The 19,384-nt window shown below is 34.0% G+C and overlaps 1 protein-coding gene across 2 annotated transcripts in view; it reads right to left on the bottom strand.

The window, feature by feature from the left end:
* GRID2 (glutamate ionotropic receptor delta type subunit 2) overlaps positions 1–19,384 on the bottom strand; it is a 1,423,646-nt gene that overhangs the window by 742,002 nt on the left and 662,260 nt on the right. The window lies entirely within an intron of this gene.

Raw genomic sequence — 19,384 nt, 5'->3', positions numbered from 1 at the left:
ATCCCTGGAATGTGGTCTAAGTATTCAGAATACTTGGGTTTTAGAGAAGCGATATTGTGCATACACCATATCTTATATAACACTACTGGGGGTAGCAGCAGCGCCCCCAAATCAAACTTAGTACTCTTTCTACATTTGATCTTAGCCAAAAGGCCGAGAAGCGATAACTTAGTACTCTTTCTATAGCGAAGATATCTATAGCCAGAAATAAGTGTGATGAAAAAGACATAAAGACAAACAGAAAATGGCCCCACATCATTCTGGTTTAATTTTGATTCCAAATGAGTTAATAAGAAGTATCATTTAGTTTTTAAAGCATTTCAGATTTCACAATTGTAAATAAAGGCCTTTGAATCTTTAATGGATAGTATCTCCTCGATTCACTAGTTGCTGAAGATGTTAATTGAGGCTGCAAGTACAAAAAATGTCCATGATTAAGTAAAGTTATGGAAAGATCACATACTAAATTCCCTTCTTGGAGACTACTGATGTATATTAGCATAAGTGCTCTGAGAAGATACAGCTATTTATCTTTAACTCTTCAAGTTTGTCCCCCACCCCCCCACCCCCTGCCCAGCACCGCTACTAACATGTCCAGATTAATTTTTCCATAAACCAGGACTGAAGAGCATGGTGGAGATTGCTCAAAATAGGGAGGAGAGATTAGAAAAGGAAGCAATTTCACAAATGTATGCAAGTTACTCCCAGATAAAATACTTCCAGTAATTGTGCAGCCATAGCCTTGGAAATTGAATGTACTTTATCATGTTTTGTATATATTTCCTCATTTAGATAGAAGTAGGGGGAAAATGATACATAAATCAGGAGGACCATTTGTGTGAACCGGCTATGCAGTTTTACAATACTATACAACATTAGAGAAATCTAAAGGTTCAAAGGACTATGATTCTCTGAATAAATGACCAAAACCAGTAATGAATCAATTAAGCAATTCAGAAGCTTTACTGTTGAAACAATTGCCTTATAGAGACTGCACTTTGGTTGAGCATTATAACAATGAATACAAATATAAGATAAATAATACTAATGACTGGTGATTTGGACTTTTTCGATGGTTGAACTAATGCCCCCCCCAAAGGTACGTAGGTCCTAATCTAGAACCTGTGAATGCTATTTTAGATGGCAAAAAGGGCTTCACAAATGTGATCGAATTAAGCTTCTTGAGATGGAGAGATTACCCTGAGTTATCTCCATCTGCTTACCAGGATATTTTCTCTTTTGACCAATCTCTGAAGATGGGAAAAATTCTTTCTGATTTCCAGATATTTCTTTGTAAGGGTTAGCTTTACAAATATTGTGTCAACAACAGTTAAAAAGGAGAATCACGGCTAGAATGAAATCACTGACTCCATCAACTATGTTAATGTCAGATATTAGGGGGCTATTACACACAAGGTTTTTGTCTCTAAATAAGATAGCCTAGCAATTTTTATTTTATTATGATGTAACACCATGGTTAAACTTAATTTGGCCATGTGGAATAAAAATAAAATTTTTGAGTTTTTTGTATACTAAAAATAATTCTAAAAATGCTTAATAATGAGATTATCTTCTTGGATTAGGTATTACTTTTTACCTATATTGGATAAAATTATCATGTAATAATGTAATAATAATATATTAATGATTTCCATTAGTGGCAAGGTTAAGGAAAACAGCAGCTCTTCTACACTGTGTATTGAAAACTGCTGAGCATGGAAAGAACGAAATAATTTGGCAGTAGCAAATATATCAAGATTGAAAGTATTCACCTTGTTGTAGAGATTTTACCTCCTAGAATCTATCATACAGAATTACTTATATATTGCACAAAAACATGTGTACAAAGATTTTTATTTGAGCGCTACTTGAAAAATGGAAATATTTAGAAACATTTTAAAAATAATAACCCCAGTATCTACCATTAATATTCATGTGATCTAATGGATGAAATTATGGACCTGGGAGGTAGACATGAGTTTAAAGAAAGGTTCTACCATCCATAGGCCAGGTAAATTTGAATAAGTCTCATAAGCTCTCTGAATTTTAGTTTTCTTGTTAATGAATTGGGATTAGTAATATTTCATAGAATTGTTGAGTAAATTTAGTGACCCAGAATACAGCTGAACATGGTAGATTCTCAAAGAATTCTGTCCTCTTTCCTTTAGTCTCTTTTATTAGTTAGGAGACTCGGTGTTCTGATACAAATGCTATGAATACTCACTAAATATAGTTTTCAGAGCACCAATTAAAAACAGAAAATATTTAATGTTGTTTTATGCAATTTTAACAACTAACATGTTCACTATTATGCAAAGGCATTTAATATCCTATTTATTCTTAAAAACGTTAAGTTCTACCAGACAGTACAACTTTGATTCTTATATGATAATTCATTTTACATATGAATCCAATCTAAATTTCTTTAGCTCAATTGCATCTTTGGTTCCACTTCACTTGCTCTATCATATGCTTGTATTATCAATCGTTAACGAGAAAGGAGAACAAGGGCTGAAATGAGGTTTACTGTGGCTTTATTTTATAAAAGAAAAGAGGCAATTAATATGCTTATATGTTTACCCATAAAATTTTTATGTATTTTTTAAAGGTTTTATTTATTTATGTATGTATGTATTTATTTACTTATTTATTTGAGAGAGAGGGAGTGAGAAACAGCGGGGAGAGGGGAGAGGGTCGGAAGGAGAAGCAGGCTCCCCACTGAGCTGGGAGCCTGACGTGGGGCTCCATCCCAGGACTCCGGGATCATGACCTGAGCCGAAGGCAGTCGCTTAACCAACTGAGCCACCCACATGCCCCCAAATTTATATATTTTAATACAACTTTTGTCCTGGCTTCACATTCTAATGATGAGTTAATTTTAATTTGGAGTTAAAGTGTATGCTGAATATAGATGGGAAATGTTGTAATAGTTATGTAATATTAAACATATACTTGCTAGCTTAACATTACTACACCAAAGTAAATATGTTTTTATCCAGTGCTAAATGCTTATTAGCAAAACGATTTTAGCCTTACATTTTCAAATTTGATTGAACATTTAATTGATGGAAATTGGAACTAGTTGGCAGATTTATTATGGTTTAACAAGATATAAAACATATATAAGAAATTGTTATAGGTAAATTGATATTAAACCTAAATATTAAATTTTCTCCATAATATAGTTGAAAGTTTATTCTTTTGTGCTAGACAACTCTTAACTAAGGAACATTTTAATAATTTATATATTTCTAAGTTACTAGGCTACCTTGAGCCAAAGGATGATACCCGTACTTGATCATATTCAGATTTAGACTATACATTTCTTTTATTACTAAGGTGGAGTCTTCTCTCTCCTGGAAATGAACGTTCTATCAGAATCCTTACCCTACAACTCAACTCATAGTATTATACAATTTTCAGCCAAGTTTTAAACTTACTTTGAAAATCTTATATTAGATTTAAAAAAAAAAAGAGTTCTTATGTGAAGATGGATTCATTATTTTGACTAATAGAGCCTCTGGTCACAAAGGAAACACGTTGCTATTCTCATTCACATATAATTACCTCAAGTAAGAGTTTCTAAATCTAAATAGTTATCAGCCCTTCTAACTTTGAGAACTTTTCTAACACAGCTACCCATTAAGCATCTGAGCCAAATGGGAATCAATTTTTTAGAGCCCCGAGGAGATAAAGATTTTTGGTTCCAATGAGTACAATAAGATTGTTATATTTAACTAAAACTCTTACATGGCAATGTAAGCCTGTTTTCCTTTACTGCCCTTTAGAGTTATTTTTCAGAATACCCGGGTAAATATTGGTTGATCAATACACTATAGAAAAACTATTCCAGATTAATAAAGTTTGTGTCTAGCTGAGAAAAATAAATGGAAATATAAATTGTTAAAACATTTTGGGAGAGCAACTTGACAGCATGTATCAGAGATCTAACAAATCTTTACTCTTCATTTCAGCAATTCCGTATCTTATGATTATCTTAAAGAAATTTACCATAAACATCAAAAAGAGTTGTAATCAGAGATGTTCACATCAGTGTTGTCTACAATACAAAACTAAGAAATATTTCAAAAGTCTAAGCTAAAGGAATAGATTTATAAACTTTTTTACATTTACACTGTGGAAGATTATTGTTATTTAAAAGTGCTACTGAAAAATTCTGCAGCATGAAAAATATTAGTAATTGAAAAAGATTAAATAAGGCAATTTTAGAATTTATTATATCACTCTCACTTTAAACTCAATATTACTCTAGTCTATTGTTAATCATCTCCATCTTTGTAGCAGGGTGACTAATCATCCCAATTTGCCAGGGGCTGATATATGTCCCAAGATGTGAGACTTTCATTGATAAAAACAGGAAGGTCCCTAGCAAACTAGAATGTTTGGCCACCCTACTTTGTAGGAACTTGAAAAATATTTGATAAATTAATCAGTAAGTGAAGACAAAGTTCTGTACATGGTACAATTAAAATACCATATCATGTTTTATTGCAGAGAAACATGCATAAGAGTAATGCATACAAATTTTGGAAGAGGCTATGGTAAAACTAAGGAAGCAGTTTTTCCTTTTTTTTTTTTTTAACTTTTCTATATATTAAATTTTATATAATGAGTTCTCATTTCCTGTGGGGGAAAAATTAAAAGCACACCTGATTTTTTTGCAAAAAATGAGACATCAATAAAACAATGTCCAGCCAAGTATTTTGTCAAAAAGAACATTTTAAAATAAGGACCTTTATTATAATTTTCATTTTTTTTCCATTTAAATTTTGTTAGTTAACATACAGTGCAATATCGGTTTCTGGAGTAGAATTCAGTGATTCATCACTTACAACACCCAGTGTTCATCACAAGTGCCTTCTTTAATACCCATCACCAATCTAGCCCATCCCCCAGCCTCCTCCCTCCCTCAACCCTCAGTTTGTTTTCTATATTTAAGAGTGACTTATGGCTTGTTTCCTCTATTATAATTTTCTATAAACCATATTGATTATGATAAAAGTCAGTCAGTCTGAAAAGTAAACTCTAAGAGGGAAATTTTATTTTATTTTAATTTTACTTTATCACTTATCTATCATCTATCTATCTATCATCTCTCTATCTATCTACCATCTCTCTATCTATCTAAATTCCTGTATATTTAAGATACAGTATTATTATATTAGTTTCAGGTTTACAATATAGTGACTTAACAATTCTATACATTACTCAGCGCTCATCAGGATATGTGTACTTTTAATCCCCTTCACCTATTTCACCCATCTCCCTACCCACCTCTCCTCTGGTAACCACCTGTTTGTTCTCTGTAGTTAAGTGTCTGGTTTTTGGTTTGTTTCTTCTTTCTTTGTTTTGTTTCTTAAATTTCATATATGAATGAAATCATATGGTATATATCTTTCTCTAATTTCACATAGCATTATATTCTTTATATGTATCTATATTCTTGCAAATGGCAAGATTTTAATCTTTTTTATAGCTGAGTAATATTCCCTTGTATGTATGTATGTAATATACCACATCTTTTTTTACCCATTCATCTATCAATGGACACTTAGGCTGCTTCTATAATTTGGCTAAATAATGCTGTGATAAACAAAGGGGTGCATGTATCTTTTTCAATTAGTATTTTCATATTCTTTGGGTAAATACACAGTTGTGGAATTACTGGATTATATGGTAGTTTTATTTTTATTTTTTTTATTTTTTTATTTTTTAAAGATTTTATTTATTTGATAGAGACACAGCGAGAGAGGGAACACAAGCAGGGGGAGTGGGAGAGGGAGAAGCAGGCTTCCCGCTGAGCAGGGAGCCCGACACGGGGCTCGATCCCAGGACCCTGGGATCACGACCTGAGCTGAAGGCAGACGTTTAACTGACTGAGCCACCCAGGCGCCCCGGTAGTTTTATTTTTAAATTTTTGAGGAACCTCCATACTGTTATTTTGCAGTGGCTGCACCAATTTGCATTCTGACCAGCAGTGCATGATGGTTCCTTTTTTTCTGCATCTTCACCAACACTTGTCATTTCTTGTGTTTTTTATTTTTGCCCTTCTGACAAGTATGTGGTGATACTGCACTGTGGTTTTGATTTGTATTTCCCTGGTGATTAGTAATGTTGAGCATCTTTTCATGTGTCTGTTGGCCACTTTAACAATGTTTGTTCTTCTAATCCATGAACATGTAGTCTCTTTCCATTTCTTTGTACCATCTTCAATTTCTTTTATCAATGTTTTATATTTTTCAGAGTATAGGTCTTTCATCTCCTCAGTTAAGTTTATTCATAGGTATTTTATTATTTTTGGTGCAGTTGTAAATGGGATTATTTTGTTTCTCTTTCTGCTGCTTCATTATTAGTGTATAGAAATGCAATGGATTTCTGTACTGAATTCATTTATCAATTCTAATAGTTTTTTGGTGGAGTCATCAGGGTTTCTGATATATAGTATCATGTCCCCTGCAAATAGTGAAAGTTTTACTTCTTCCTTACCAATTTGGATGCCTTTTTCTTTCTTTTTCTTGTCTGATTGCTGTGGCTAGAACTTCCACTATCATGTTGAATAAAAGTGAGGAGAGTGGACACCTTTGTCCTGTTCCTGATATTAGAGGAAAAGCTATCAGGTTTTCCCCATTGAGTATGATGTTAGCTGTGGGTTTTTAATATTCAGCCTTTATTATGTCAAGGTATGTTCCCTCTAGACCTACTTTGTTGAGGGATTTTATCATGAATGGATGTTTTACTTTTTCAAATGCTTTTTCTATAACTATTGACATGATCATATAGTTTTTATCCTTTCTCTTATTGATGTGATGCATCACATTGATTGATTTGCAAATATTGAACCATCCTTGCACCCTGGGGATAAATCCCATTTGATCATGGTGAATAATTTTTTAATGCATTGTTGGATTTGGTTTGCTAATATTTGCTTGAGGATTTTTGCATCTATGTTTATCAGAGATATTGGCTTGTACTTGTCTTTTTTTGTGGTGTCTTTATCTGGTTTTAGTATCTGGGTTAATGCTGGCCTCATAGAATGAATTTTGAAGATTTCCTTCCTTTAAGAGGCAAAATTTAAATTTAGGCACTGCTCTATAATAAAAGGATTGTAATTAAAACTTACATAAAATAATATTGTGGCTATTAAAAATATGTTTCTCTTTGGTATATATGCAATGCCATGAATTTCTTTGTAAGGTAAGGTTATAAAATGTTAGAAGAAAAATAAATAATCTCAGGAGTGGCAGAAATATGGTAATAGGGTAAAAGGATACAATTTTCAGTTTTAAGATAAGGTCTGAGGAAGCAATGTGTAACATGATGACTACAGTTAACACTGTACGATAGGGGCACCTGGCTGGCTCAGTCAGAAGAGCACTGACTCTTGATCTCAGGGTCATAAGTTTGAGCCTCACATTGAGTGCGGAGATCAATAAACAAAATAGATAAATTAAAAAAAAACCCAAACCCAAACAAAACAAACAAAAAAACCCACAGTTATTACATATTTGAAATTCGCTAACAGAGTAAACCTTAAGTGTTCTCAAATAAATAAATAAAAAATATAAATAAATAAATAAATAAATAAATAAATAAATAAATAAGTGATGGATGGGTTAATTAACTAGACGAGGGGAATCCTTTCACAATGTGTGTGTGTATATATATATACATATGTATGTGTATATGTATGTGTATACATATGTATATATGTATATATTTATATATATTACATTACCATGATGGACACTTTAAATATCTTATAATTTTACTTGTCAATTATACCTCAATAAAGCTGATTTTTTTTTAAATCTCATACATTGATTCTTAATCATTTTTAGTATTGGATACCTTTGACAATCTGATAAAATCTGTACCCCCTTCCCAGGGGCAGGGGGATATGTACATATATATAGTCACATAAACTTATTTATACAATCCTGTATCTAATTTCAGCTTATTTGAATAATAATACTGAAAATGTTTGCCCAAAACATGAAAAAGAAAATTAACTTTCTTCTGAATATACCATCCCACATATTGGATACTACATTGTAATTAACTGAAATGATAAACATGTGGAAACCTAACTTTCATAATGCAAAGACTCTGTGGTCCCAATGGTCTCAATTAAATTTCAAAGCAACTCATGCTTTAATTTGAAAAGCAAGGAAAATATGGAAATAACATGTTCAGACTTTTTACTTCACTATGATGTAGAGGTGCAACTTTTTCCTTGACAATGGATGACACCAGCTAAAGATACAATTAAGCAATACTGTGGTCAGATGAGAGAAAACTCAAGGCATGAATGTTATAATAAATAAGTGCTTTTAATGAAGCAAATCATTCTAACTAATTGATTTCATTATAGGACATTAAAAATGAATTTCATTTGTTAACCAATTCCATTAATTTCAGGAGAGTAATGGCAGAGTAGTAGGGTATGATCTGTGAGCCCAGAGAACCCACTTAACCACAGAGATTGGTTCAGATGTGTATGAGATTCAGGTTTGTCTCATTCTTCCAAAAAGTATTTGAACTCAAGGGAGAGTAAAGCCATAGCCGCTAGCCACCACCAGACCCAACACAGGAAGAGAGGTCTGGTTCCATGGTTTGGTAAGTTTCTCCTGGAGTTCATAATATGTGAGCAATAAATAATTTCTTTTTTTCTTTTTTTTTTTGCCAGTAAGAGTTAGATTTCCTGATACTTTTTGGTAGAAATGGTCTTAACTGCTGTGCTATTATCACATAGCTAGTAAGTGACAGAGCCGAAATTTCAGTGCACATCTTCTGGACTCTGGAGCCTGTAAGATTATTTCAAATCTATAATTTGATAGAAAAAGAAACCAATGGCCAGAGTAACAAAACAATTTACTCAGTGTTTCCCTATACGTATACATCAGGTCTTCACTACCGTGAGGCCAGACCACTGGCGTCCTGGGTGACAGCAGAGCCATATCCATATCCTCTCCAACTTCCTCAGCTACTGGGGGTTAAAAATGTTCCACATATAACCGCTTCTTCCATAAAGCTCTCTCATCCCAACAGTTATCAGGATAAAATAATATGTGTCTCCTTGCTTTTTAAGAATGAGCAGTTATAATTTTAAGGATTTCTACACTAGGGTCTCTGACCTTACCAAGAAGACCCCTGTACTTCCCATCACAAGTGATTTTCTCATACAGGGTTACACAGACTTAAGGAGAGTCTTACAATTAGGGCCCACATCTTTGGACCCCTGTATTTTATTCTTGATTATACCAAACTTTCAGCTCATATATTATGAGTAGATTTTAACCCTCTCACTAGGAGGATAATGCCTCCTAACACACTAGATCTTTCACTGCCTTGATACATAATTATTTTGTTTTAATAATGTTAAGTAATAGTGTTAAATGTTTCCAAACAACTCCAACTGCAGAAGATAGTACATCCCAATATTAATAGCCATAGCACCTAAAATGAATATAGAAATATTATTTCAAAGAGATAAGATATCAAACACAATAGGGCTAGTTTATAATCACCAAGACAGTAATGCATAGCTAAGATATGATGGATAAGCCTCTTTCAAAGCTTTCAGAGTTTTAGGAGCATGGATCTCTTTTAAATAGCCACATCTGTTACAAGATAATCCTGTGAAGAGGATAACCTACCTGTTCACTGACTATCCATCTGGTAACAATGTGACAAACAGAAGCAGAAATGGTCAATTGGAGAAGAAGAATGCATTTGCTGCCAGCCTGACACTTACAGCAATGCGTTTAGACTTTCATATTCCCTTCAAGACATTAGACCTACTCTGATGGGTGCACAGAAGTCATAATGACCTCTTGAAAGTACATTATCATTTCAGGCCTTAAAAATCTCTCAGAGAAAGGTAATTTACTAGATGAATCAGAGTAATCTAAAAGAGTTTGGGACTTTCTGGCTCCTGGCTTCTCATTCCCCATCTCCAGCTTGTGGGATGAGGACCTTTATCTCATCAATCTCCAAGCCTTTTGAAGAATGTACAATGTAGTGCAAATGTACACTGCGATGTAAGGTTAACTTATTTCCCCAGATGCCAGACCCAGATTCAGATTTAAGTCTCATGCTCTTCTGTGACACTATGATATGATAGATTATATGAAAGAAATGATTGGATAAGTCTTTAAATCGCAAAAATGGAAGCTTAATGTGTTTCTCAATGACAAAGTCCCATGTTATCCTGTTTTTAATAGAATAAACTTTTGACCATCACATCTTCTAAAACCAAGAAGTCTAAAAGACAAGAGAAATGCTGGAATTATTCGTTAAGCCTAGATATTTTTGCATATTGTGGCATTATGCCCAGAAATCTAAGAGAGTGAAAATGCTGGAATTGTTCATTATGCTGAGATATTTTCGCATATTATAGCATACAGCAGAATAAATTCCAAATGACATGAAATGATATCAAAGCAAATGTCATATATCAAATAATCAAGAAATTTAATGCATTAAACTTTTAATAGTATGACATATATATTATTATATAAATTTTGGTATTATGTAACTCTTGCTTATATAAGATCCTACCTGATTACTTTGCTTCTGTGAAAATCACTTTTCTGACTTTTCAAGATAAATTAAAGTTCCTTATCTCTTTTTCTGGAAGTCAGTTCTTCTGGAAGTCAGTTCTTCTCACAATGATGTGAGTTTCAAAGAATAAATAAGTAAAAATCAGTTAGCACATGTAAAGCATCTATCAAAATGCTTGTCAGTGGTCAGTGCTCAATAAAGATTGAATTTTCTCCCTCCTCGCTATACCTGCCAACAACCAAACTCAAACACACAAACACATTTTGTATGTACATATATGAAAGGGGAGAAACAGGAAAGGGAAAGAGACAGGGAGGAAGAGAGAGGAAAAGTGAGCCGACAATCTCAACTCCATTGATAAACAGAATTTGCTTACATTGGGAAGAATACAAATTCACTGTCTATGCAAGAGGTGCCCAGACCTGAGTCCTGAGATGCTACACTTGTCCGCACTTCCCATGAAGAAGCTGTGGGGAAGGCAAAAGGATCATTCTTTCAGGACCTTTCATTCCTTCAGGACTGTGGAGTGAGTAATATTTAATGACCAACTTTCTGGGAGAAAAAAGTTGTCTGTGGCATTTGCCTGTAAATACTCCAACAATGGCTGGCTATTAATGTGAGGTCACCCAAAGCAAAATTGGGAAAAATGCACTCCTAAGACTCTGACTCCGGCACACACCGTGCCAGGGCCCATTCAGCAGATCCTCACCCTAGAATCTGGCTGCATTCAGGGGACATACCAAATGGCTTTGCTGGCACCAATGTGAGAGATTGTGTGCCATTTGCCTTTCTGATACAGCCTTTAATCAACCTGAGTTATTAATCCATTTTGGGTCCCAGTCACATGTTACATTTTTTGACGATCAGATGAGAGTTGGCATTTCCAATAAAATATAGGAATTAGAAATACTGATATTTTATTTTATTTTATTTTATTTTTTTAAAGATTTTATTTATTTATTTGAGAGAGAGAGAATGAGAGAGAGAGAGCACATGAGAGGGGGGAGGGTCAGAGGGAGAAGCAGACTCCCCGCTGAGCAGGGAGCCTGATGCGGGACTCGATCCTGGGACTCCAGGATCATGACCTGAGCCGAAGGCAGTCGCTTAACCAACTGAGCCACTCAGGCACCCAGAAATACTGATATTTTAAAGTGTGAAACATACTTTACATTCTTCTCAGGCATTATTATCTAATAAAATCACTGAATTTATAAAACAAAGTGGAATTCAAGATTAAAAATCTATTTACCTATCCATACTTTCCTTTATGCTTTATTACTGGCTATATCCCAATTTGCTTTCTTCTTCTCTTTGTGCATCTGCTCTAATTTTCTTATTTTAAATGCAATTGTGGATTGTTTTCTATAGCCTTCAAACTGCAAGGGGGCATGTCTTCAACCCCTTAAGTACAACTCATTGTATCCTCAGACATTTGGAAAAAGAGGAGAGGTTTCTTCTATTAGCCCCTGAAATTACATGTTGATCCAACAATCAAATCAGTTAAATTTAGTAATGTTTACAATTTAAAAATCTTTACAGGTACTGCCTTGGGAAAATTAGGATATTACTTTAGTCTTGAAACAAGAAAGCATACATTTAATGCACAGCATATTTAAATCATAACAAAATTGTATGATCACAAGTTCTTGTATATCTTATAAACTGCTTTATATCTAGGATCTAGCACAATGTCTACTTAGATCATACTAGATGCTCAACAAATATCTGTTAAGTAAATGAATTAATTTCATGGTCTGTGGTCTTTGGAGTTGTCAAAATTACACAGAAAAATCAATACACTGAGACCCATAGGGAAAAAATGAGGCAATCATTTTCTTAAGTGCCTAACCATCCTTCTCCAAACTGCCTAGTAAAGGATGCAATATAGTGACTATATATCATTCAAATTGAAGTGGGATATCTGAGAAGCATCTTTCTTATTCTAGAAAAGTATTGAGCTGTGGGAGAAATACAGGGCTAGAGATGGGGTTTAGTGGTAATTTTAATTTACAGTGGGTAAGAAAACAACAACAACAACAAAAAACCATGGACATCACTCAAGATATTAAAAATTTATTAAATTCTCAATAGTGAGAATACTTTTGTAATAGAAATCTTACAACCCCGCTAAGTCCATATAGACTAAGAAACAGAAGTGAGTAGGGCTGAGCACACATACAAAGTTCACAAATAGAAGCTAAAAGAATAATCAGAATTGACTCTAAGGTAACTAAATTCCCTAGGAATTTTTTTTGAAAATGTTACCGTTGTTTTCAGTAACTACAATTCTATGTTTTTTTGAGAAGAGCCAAATGAATTTTATACCAATTGTCTCGGATAATTTTTTTTTTTTTTTTGGAGATGCAAAATCAAGTAGATACAAAAAGAGGAGGAAAATATACCCACTCTCAAGAAATCTAACATATCTCTTAAAAGGCCATCTGTTCTCAGCTGAAAGTGCCGTGACTCAGTGGTGACACAAATGCTGCATCTAATTTTTCAGCCTGAGCATATTGATTATTTTATCTATTATGCTGCAGAGTGAAGCCAGTTGGCCCTACTCTAAACGTAGGTGCAATGGAAAGTGACAAGAGTTTTATTACTTCTAGAGGTACCTGGTGGAGCTCTGGGAAAAATTACAAATTTCCAATGCAAAGAAGTCATAAAAATTTATGAGACACCACAAAGAGGAGAAAAGGCACCCAGCAACAGGAAAGGTGACAAATTCTGAAAGGGATTTCAAATATAAGTTTAATGATCTTCAAGTCTGTGACATTTCATTATTACCTACTGGTAAATATAGGAGAGAGGTAGAAAGCATTTATTGCTCACTGGACACAAAAAAATCATTATTTTGCAGGTAAAATCAGAAGCAGTCATGCATTAGCATGTATGTTCCAAGCTTAAATGAAAATTCTGACAATAAAGATGTTTCACGAACGTGCATTAATTACTGCTCATTATATAGAAATCACAAAATGTAACTGCAGAATTTAATACTGAAAATGAGGAAAAATAGAAAAGATACATTTCATTTTTTCCATTTTATGAGTATAATAGCACAAATAAAGTAAAATAAATTCCAGATATTATTTCTAAATTGTAAAAAATACTATCAGGGTTTAGGTGTCATACAAAGTAAATCAATACATTTGGGACCCGAGTGCTCACAGTAGGACTGTTGTATTATTTGTGCATCTAGAAATGGTGAGGGGGTTTGGCAAGTGAATCTGAGGTTGTCATGAAGCACTGGTCATTATTCACTCTCAGGTGTCACGAGAATCTCCCAAATCACTTTGTAGTTAACAATCGTACCACTCACAGAAGTGGTTTGGAAAAGTCCCGTATATACTTTAGGAGAGTGGCTCATCCTTTGAGAAGTTATGAAAATGTAAAGATACCTGGTCTGACAGGCAATCCTGTTCTTTAAACTGGGTTTGCCTTCTTCTACCTGATGCAATTTTGTCCAGGAAAAGGGTAATCATAATTGGACATTCCAGCTGACTCTTCCTTATTCTTATGCATATGTAGGGCTAGGAGACCAGACAGTAACTTACCACTGCCAGTGTAACCCCTTTCACTTCATAGGAGATTTTGATAGGTAATATTGGAAAAGTACATTTCTATATTTGAAAAAGACCCTCAAAAACAATAGTCTCGTGGCACCTGGGTGTCTCAGTCCGTTAGGTGCCCAACTCTTGATTTCAGCTCAGGTCATAATCTCAGGGTCACCAGATCAAGTGGTGCATCAGGTTCTGCGCTTGGAATGAAGCATGCTTGGGATTCTCTCTTTCCCTCTCCCTCTGCCCTCCCACCCCGCACCCTCTCTCTCTCTCTCTCAAAAATAAAAAATAAAAAAAAAATAGTCAACATAACCTTTAATATAGCAAAGTTTTTTGTTTTGTTTTTACGAGTGAATTTTAAAATGTCAAACTTTTGTGTATTTGTACTCGGATCTAAATCACTTGCAGGTGCACCTCTCATTTTCCTGATACATTTTGGTTGTTTTGAATTAAGTTTTTATTCATTAATTTTCTTTAACCTTTGGCAAGCTCTAAAATTCCTTTTTAGGAATCTCAGATCCATAAATGTGTAGCAAGTCTGGGAACAGAATTTCCTCTACTTTATAATTGTTGCCTACCCTATACTTAGCAACATCCTTTAATTTTGTTTACTGCTCATAAATAAAACCAACCTGAGCAATTAGATCCTTATTCTATTTACCCTTTGGGTGGTTGAACAGCATTAATTATTTGCATGGAGATGGTTCTCTTAATTTCCATGGTGTGGTCTTTGTAAGTTAATGATATCTAACTTACATCACATTTATTCCATTTCATGATTTCATGCTTATTGTCAATTCCATAGCTTACTATATATTTGTTTAAGATTCATAAACATATGGGGCGCCTGGGTGGCTCACTTGGTTAGGTGTCTGCCTTCCACTCAGGTCATGATCCTGGAGTCCTGGAGTGGCTCATCCATTTTAGCCCCTCAGTGGCTCATCCAATCGGGCCCCTTGTCAGGTTCTATGTTCTGCGGGGAGCCTGCTTCTCCTTCTGCTCCTCCCCACTCGTGTTCTCTCTCACTCTCTCTGTGAAATAAATAAATAAAAATCTTTTTTTTTTAAAGATTTTTATTTATTTATTTGACAGAGAGACACAGTGAGAGAGGGAACACAAGCAGGGGGAGCAGGAGAGGGAGAAGCAGGCTCCCTGCTGAGCAAGGAGTCTGATGTGGGACTCAGTCCTAGGACCCTGGGATCATGACCTGAGCCAAAGGCAGACGCTTAACTGACTGAGCCACACAGGGGCCCCTAAGTAAATAAAATCTTAAAAAAAAAATTCATAAACATAAAATACAGTAATTTTTTACCTACTTTTTTTCCCTTAAAAAACATTTATCTCTTTAAATATAGTCACCAGTATTACAAACTATGATTCTAAAAGCACTGAAAGATTCTGAGTTTTAAATTTAGAGCTGTGGTTTCATACCCACTTTCTGTCTGACTTGGGCTAATTGCTTAATATTTATGGGTCTTAAGTAATTTTAAACTATAAAAAAAAGTAAGGTAATTCTCAGATTGCAAAGTTGTTGGCAATGGGGAAAATATATAAAAGGTTTAGCATAATTCCTTGCACAGGATGGACATTCACTGTGTTTATCATTATCATCACTATTGCCCCTTTCTTCATAATGGTCATTTTATTACAGTATTTCCGAATTTGTGCTAGAATAATGTGAACTGGAATATATTCAGGATTATCTTTTTGAGAGTTGTTGCTCTTTTTTTTTTTTTTTTTTTACTTTTATGGAAAACAATGAAACGCTGTTTGTATATTTTCGGTATTCATAATCAAACCCATTCCTAGGGCTGCCATCTTGTTCTTTCAATTAGGTCACCGAAGTTTATAGACACTGTGAGTCAGTACTACCATTTGGTCTTCACTTATTTTCTTTTTCTTTTGTTATTTCAAATTATCATGATATGAGATATAATATTTGCAATGTGAATATCTTCATACTTCGGAATTACTGTTTCCAACACATTGATAATATAACAGAAAACGTTTTATAACACTTTTAAACATTTATAACACTATTTTGAATTTACATATCTTTGCTATACACCAACATTAAGAAGGCTACCGTAAAAAGATTACAGTAAAAACTTAGCCTATTTCCACTTCCAAATGTTCCTAGCAAAAGTCTATTTTGCTTGATTATGGTGAAAGTATTTTCTAAAGCCAAACAAGGGCTACATTTTCTCTTTATGGGGAGATTTCAGTAAATTTCTTTCAACTAGATTTTTCTTCTTTCAGTTCCTGATGTTTATTTCTTAAAGTGAAACTTTCTCATAAATGCTGCTGTAATCTTGAAACATGTTTGTATGTTCTAATTTCTTTAATATAAACTGAATAAAGTATATAGAATATTTATTTTGTCTTAGCTCAATATATAAAACATGATATTATTCAGTAAAAAGATGTAGTACCTGCAAGTCATAACTATATGTCACCAAAACAAATTATGATGAATTGTGTGAAAGATTCTGGCTCAAAAGTTATCAGGTTAATATTATGGTGCTTTGGGGCAGCAGATGCTTATATTCGTGTGTAAATTATTTTGGGAGCATAAAATGGTCACCTTTTAGTAAAATTAGCTCTGACATGAGCTAAAAAATTCAGACCAGAGCAGCTGTGTTGAAAATTATTAAATACATTAAATACTAACTATACATTAACTTCCACAGCTTAACATCCATCATATCTTTTTTATTGAAATTTGAAGTCCTTTCAGAAAGTCTAATTTATATGTTAGGTCATCACAGTTGAAGGTGTCACAATATGATTTGTAAAGGCTGCATTATTCTCAGGTCTCTCTCATTCTCTTTTGTGTGATATTTTAAATGTATATACTTACACATATATGTATACATATATGTACATTCGTCTATATCATAAACATATATCTATATGTATATAGATATATCTATATCTAATCTATATATACATACACACATATATAAAATAGCTATGGGAATTTCATATATACTTTAATTGTTTACAAGTTGAAATGGAGCTAAATGCTTTATTTAATAATGTTATTATTAAGAGTAAATGGAAAATAGCTAGATGCTAATTGTGAGGCTGTTTCTCTTCATATGTCAGTTATGCCTTGTCTTGCTAAACATTCTTACAGCTCCCAAATAGAGTTAACAGCATGACTTACGGGCTCTTTGCGGCATTTTGTTTATTCCTCAATTATACTATTTATCACATTATTGCTACAATTTATCTTTTTACTTTTCTATATCCTTCCAGGGATTTTGAATACCTCTAGAATAGGGACGAGGACTTAAGCCATCATATAAAACAATGATTTGTATTTCTGGTGTTGTCTATAAATTGAATTATCCAGTTTCATTAATATATACTGTGGTAGGTTTCTCTATCATGGTTCTCAGTGATCCCTGATTCCTGTCTGTGTAATATTCTCTCCTCAAGTGTGGGCTGGATCTAGTGACTTGCTTGTAACTAACAGAATATGGCAGAAGTAATGTGATGCCACTTCTGAGGTCAGGTTATAAGAAGACTTTGGCTTCTGTCTTGTGTCCTTTCTTGCTGCCTGACTTGCTGGCTCTGCTGGAAACCAAATGCTATATTGCGGATTGCTGTATAGGGAATCCCTCATTGGTCTTTAGCCACCAATCAGCAAGATCTGAAGCTTTCAGTTCCAAAATCATGAGGAACCAAACCTCTCCACACGACCTCATGAGTTTTGAACGTGGTCCTTTCCCATTTGAGCCTTGGGATGACTGTAGCCCTAACACCTTCACTGTAGCTTTGTGACAAACCCTGAGCCAGAAGTACCCAATTAAGCCCCTCCTGATTCCAGACACAAAGAAAACTGTGAGAAAATGTTTGTTGTTCTAAGTCACTACATTTTGAAGTATGGTGCTACATGGCCATAGATAATACAAATACTTATTGAATAAATGAATTAGCCAACCAATTAATGTAGAATTTAAGTCTGTAACACAGTGTGTACTCCAGAAAAAATGTCACATTGTAGTAGTGTCATAACCATCTCATGATGAAGAGAAATCATAACTTTTATGTGATATTAGCAGATATAAAATTAAACATTGTTAATAAAATATTTCTAAAACCACTATTCCATTGGGAGAAAAAATGTGGTGATTTTTTTCCTCCAAGCAATAATTATGTAGCAATGGGAATATCACTCTTCTGGCAATTCCATTGAGCACACATAACTAAGTCTAGACTTTAATTTCTCAATGAAAACATTATATGCAGAGTTACCCTTATACTGTGGCTATTAACATTGTCTACACCTTTTTTAATAATGAGGAAGTTCCAATCTTAGTTCATTTCCTATTACTAAAAAACTTGGGTAAATCACAATATCTCAGATTCAGATTCTTCATTTGTAAAACTAATATAATAATACTTTCCTTTTAGAACCAGAAGAACTATTACATACTCAGTGCTTGATAGATGTTAATCAATATGAATCAATTCTAAATAGAAACAAAAAAGTCTTCTCAAAGGCCCCATTCTTTGTACAGTCTATTTCGAAGCTTTATTCATTAAGTCCTATTTTCTGATTAATTCCTGAAAGATCTCAGGTACTGAGGCTAAATACATGAAAAAAAAAAAAAAAAGGATGAAGAAAAGAAAAAGAAAGAAAGGAAGGAAATTAGTTAAAAAAGAACCCTGTACTACTCGAAGTTTCCATAGATGCACCAAATCCACCAAATTTTCTGAAGTGTCTTAACTATGTTAAACAGTGAATCTTTGAAGACAGGGGCTCTATTTATCCTTATATCCCTTATCTTATCTATAAAAGCTGTAAAAATGTAAATTATTTTACCCTTATACAGTATTCACAATATTTAGCCCTGCTCTACTACTTTCTTGTAAAGTTTCTATGTTGAAATAATTCTAGACATACAGAAAACTTGCAAGTATGGTACCGAGAATTCACATACACCACTCACTCAGAACCCTTAATGTTAACTTACCTAACCTTAGCACAATCCTGGAAACCAGGAAATAAACACTGGCACAACACTATTAACCACTGGTGGGAAGCTACAGCAGTTCTCAGGGATGGGAGGGGGGAAGCCTATTGTAGTTTTGCCTATTTCCTTGTATTTCTATTTCCCCATGGTCAATTTCAACCTACCAACACAACGTTATTAAACATGAAGATGCACAGAGTCGGCTTGTTCCAGCTGGATTAAGCCAGCTCCAGCATACCACTGCTATCAGCT

This window comes from Halichoerus grypus, chromosome 3, assembly GCF_964656455.1.
Source record: "Halichoerus grypus chromosome 3, mHalGry1.hap1.1, whole genome shotgun sequence".
In the NCBI taxonomy this organism is placed as follows: Eukaryota; Metazoa; Chordata; class Mammalia; order Carnivora; family Phocidae; genus Halichoerus; species Halichoerus grypus.
Note: the sequence above shows the minus strand (reverse complement) of the source record. Positions and strands in the feature narration are given on the sequence as shown.